Raw genomic sequence first — 4,689 nt, forward strand, 5'->3', positions numbered from 1 at the left:
GCACGCTCTGGGCACAGCCTCCAACCTGTCCCCTCTGGTTCTCCAACTTCCTCCCTCCACCACCCCTGCAATTTGACCTCGCAGAGCTTTTGTGTCCCTTCCCTGCACTGACCCCTCAGCTCCCGCTTGGCCTTTCTTTCTGCCAGCCCCTGCCGAGGCCCCAGAGTGTATCTCTTTGACCTCCTTGAGTGTCTCCACTGAGGGTTCGTGCAGGCGTGAGGAAGGCGGTGAACTCAGCCGTGTGCACAGGAACCCAGGCAGCATCACTCACCAGAGCTTCGGGGAGCGTGGAGCCAGGAGGGTTTTAAGCAGCAGTAGGGACCAGCGTATCCTGCCCACGCCACAACCTCCCACCCTCATCTGCCATGGTGACTCAGCCCCGCTGCGCCTGGCACCACCCACCAGCCGCCTCCCCCTCCCCTCTGCATCCATGTTTCCTTCATCTCTTGGCTGCTGCTTAATCCAAGTCTCCGCCTCCCCTTGCCTTCTGCTGCCCCATGACAAACACACGTCGCTTTTTCTGCACATGTCTTCTGGCTTCTAATCTCTTCAACTGCAGTTCAAATTGTAAGAGAAAGAGGCTTATCTGCCCAAATACTCACCCCCCTTATTTGAGCAGAGCCTGCGTGCCAGGTAACTTGCTAGGCAACCAATAAGCCTGTTCTTGGGCAGGTACTGGCTCCTGGTCCAAGCAGCTGAGGCCAAGGTTGGTGCAGGCTATGTGACACACAGCAGGGCCAACTGTTACGGACTGGATGTTTGTTTTGCCCTAAATCCGTATGTCGAAGCCCTGACCCCAGCGTGGCAACACTGGGAGACGGGGCCTGGGAAGAAGTAAGGAAGTTAAATGAGGCCAGAAGGGCAGGGCCGACTCCCACCCCCAAGAGAGAACACAGCGAGAAGGCAGCTGTCTGCAAACCAGGAGGAGAGCCCTCCCCAGAAACTGACCCCATCGGCATACAGTGACATGCCATCCACGTGCAGGTGGCCGGCTGGCGGTGCTCCCGCAGCAGGGAGCAGCGTCTTGGTAGGCATTTTGCTCGGCCTGTTCCGTCTAAGCACGCTGACGTAATCCATTCCCTTGTTTTTCCTTTATACTCAGCCGACGAAGCCTCCGACTTGGAACAGAATTGCCATTTGACTTCTCTGCTCCCCCTTGCAGCCTGGAGAAAACCACAGAAGTGTGGAGACTGGTGTCCCCAGGGCTTCATGGGCTCCACGCAAGCGGTCTCATGAATACCACAATCCTACCACATACCCCAGCCAGTCCCCTTCCTTTCCACTCAGTGGATCTGCCGGATTTTCTCCATGTCCCGTTAACTTGGAAGTGAAGGTGACAGATTAAACATATGAATTTACTTTCTCTCCCTCCCGAAACCCCGCTAAAATGACAGTAAATGATGTTCTAAAAAGCAAAAATTCCCAAGGACAAAAATAATAGAAGAGATAACAGCAACAAAATTGTGATAGCTGTGCAGGAACTGATGTCTCGGACCCAAGAGAGCTGGGGCGACAGGGAGCGCAGCGCATTATCTGAAGTCCACTGCAGAGCTTACACACTGTGTAGAATTAGCAGCGGGAAAGGGGTGAGTAAGGAGGTGTGGTTGAATGTTTAAGAGGCAGTTAGACCTAGCACTCTGGGAGGCCGAGGCGGGAGGATCATTTGAGCTCAGGAGTTCGAGACCAGCCTGAGCAAGAGCGAGACCCCGTCTCTACTAAAAAGAGAAAGAAATTAGCCAAACAACTAAAAATAGAAAAAATGAGCGCATGCCTGTAGTCCCAGCTACTCGGGAGGCCGAGGCAGGAGGATCGCTTGAGCCCAGGAGTTTGAGGTTGCTGTGAGCTAGGCTGACGCCACGGCACTCACTCTAGCCCGGGCAACAAAGCGAGACTCTGTCTCCAAAAGAAAAAAAAGAGGCAATTAGAGCTCCACATGCCTTCCTCCATCCCTTCCTCCATCCCAGAACAGGAAGTTTGTTCTTTGGAGATGATGAAACAAAGGGTGTCTCAACTGGGGAACACCAGGACCCACACTGAAAATGCGAATATTAAATGAATATTTACCTGTTGAACGTGGACCACTCTGGGCCCTCATGGCCCCAATCAGTTCTCGGCCTCAGGCATCAGACTGAAGACCTTTCCCCGGGCTATTTAGCCATCCCAAGATGAAGGAACTGAAGGTAGTGACCTTGGGGCTCCCCAATGAAACAGCCCAGCTAGATCATCACCCTACAGCGAAGCCAGGAGTCAACAAGCCCATCCTTTCCCATCAGCCCATTACTGCCCCATTCTCAGACATGAGAAGACAACCAAGGGCCATCAGATGCCAGAGGAAAGCCTCTAACATGAAATCAGGAAAGATGGAGATCAAAACAAAAAGGATAATTTCCTCTGGGAGATAAAAGAATGTAAATATATCCATGAAACAAGAATAGGATGCTATAAAAAGGTACATTCAGAGAACAAACAAGAGCTTTTTGTGGAAGCATAAATTAAAAATTCAGTAGATGGATATTTTACTTCTGCGTAAAATATAGGAAGTTGCAAGACAACATCACTCCCACTCTAGCTACAAGAAGAAGCCGGATAACCTACAAAATCAGAGTTTCTTCTTTTCTTTTAAGCCTATCAGGAAGCTGAGGTTGGGGAAAAAAAGAATCAAAATGTTAAGAAGCCTTTTGTAGGAGAAAAGAGCCCCACGGCTGCTTTTATCCTTGGCAGAGCAGCAGCAGGAAGAGGAGGCTGCCATGGACTAGTGTAAGAAGGAAACAGAAATTTTATTAAAATAACAAATTTTTAAAGGTCGAGTGTGGGATGGTGTGATGGTACAGAATCGCCAGGCCTCAAACTCAAGGGAGTTTGCGTGCACCCACCAATTCTTTTCCGCAGGCCATTGCCGGGAAAGTCTGAGGGCAGGTGGGCCAGGAGATGCCCTCTGAGGTGTAGATATGCTAAGACTGCTGCAGTCTGAACGCTGGGCAGAGCTGAGAGAAACACCGCCAGGACGCCAGACCTCACACTGCGTACAAAGCGGCAGCAACTGGTGACTGCAGAGGGGCAGGTGAGCTGACAGACATCGTCCCCAGGCTGAGGGACACAGGGTCTGCTGAGGTCTTAAGGCAGGATAGGAGAACCGAAAGAAACCTTCCAGGCTCTCTAAGGCTTAGCTCGAGTACGAAGCAGAAGGCAGCTGTGGCTGGAGTTGAGGTAGAAAACCTGAAAGATACATTCCTGAAGCACATGTTCGTGGAGCTGCTAAAGTCTATGGCGGAGGCAGGAGAATGGAAACAAATCCCTCAGGCACCATTCAGACCACAAGTCTTGCTAAGGAGAAGGTTCTGATCCTGCTCTGAAATAATCTGAAGTGTGTAAGGAACTGAGTCTGCCTAAAGCAACAAGAAACCCCACACTTAGCTTAACTACAGACCAGATTCACTCAATACCACCCTCTAACACACACACACACACACACACACACACACTAATGGCCTGACAGAAGGAGAGCCCTTTTTTGGGCATAAATGTTATTTATCATACTCCCCAATGCTCTGTTACATACAATATCTGGCATTCATTAAAAAATTAAGATTTATGTGAAGAATCAAGGAAATATGACCTCTCATCAAGAGAAAACACAGTCAATAGAACCAGATTCATAGTTGGCCTACATGTTGGCATTATCAGGCAGATACTTTAAAATAATAGTGATAAATATGTTAAATAATCTAGTGTAAAAAGATGGACGATGTGTGTGAACAGATGGGAAATTTCAGTAGAGACATGAAAACTATTAAAAAGTGCCAGAGGGCCAGGGAGACATTTGTTAAAGGATAGAAAATTACAGCTAGATAGAAGGAATAAGTTCTAGTGTCCTATACCAGTGGTCCCCAACCTTTTTGGCACCAGGGACCAGTTTCATGGAAGACAATTTTTCCACAGACCAGGGATTGTGGGAGGGCATGGTTTCAGGATGACTCAAGCACATTACATTTATTGTGCAGTCAAACCTCTCTGCCGATGAGAATCTGTGTTTGCAGCTGCTCCCCAGTGCTGGCATCACCACCTCAGCTCCACCTCAGATCATCAGGCATTAGATTCTCATAAAAAGAGCGCACAGCCTAGATCCCTCACACTGCGTGCAGTTTACAGTAGGGTTTGTGCTCCTATGAGAAGCTAATGCCGCCGATCTGACAGGAGGCGGACCTCAGGTGGTGATGCTAGTGATGGGGAGTGGCTGTAAATACAGATAAAGCTTCACTCCCTCGCTGGCCCACCGCTCACCTCCTGCTATGTGGCCCGGTTCCTAACAGGCCACAGGTACCAGTCTATGGCCCCGGGGTTGGGGACCACAGTTCTATGCCACTATAGGATGACTATAGTTACCAATAATATATTATACAGTTCCAAATAGCTAGAAGGAGGATACTGAATGTTTCCAACACAAAGAAATGATAAATGTTTGAGATTATGGAGATGTTAATTACCCTGATCTGATCACTATACATTATATGTATTGAAACATCACTGTATACCCCATGAATAAGTACAATTATTTGTCAATCAAAAAATAAAATAAAATGGCCAAATAGACCTGAGACTGCTATCCTTGGAAAGACCTGCTTGCAAGATTGGCCCTTAGCTGGCATCTGGGAACTTGGACTTGGGGAGTGCTCCCACTATTCCTTAACT

The sequence above is a fragment of the Lemur catta genome, chromosome X (genome assembly GCF_020740605.2).
Source record: "Lemur catta isolate mLemCat1 chromosome X, mLemCat1.pri, whole genome shotgun sequence".
Taxonomy (NCBI): domain Eukaryota; kingdom Metazoa; phylum Chordata; class Mammalia; order Primates; family Lemuridae; genus Lemur; species Lemur catta.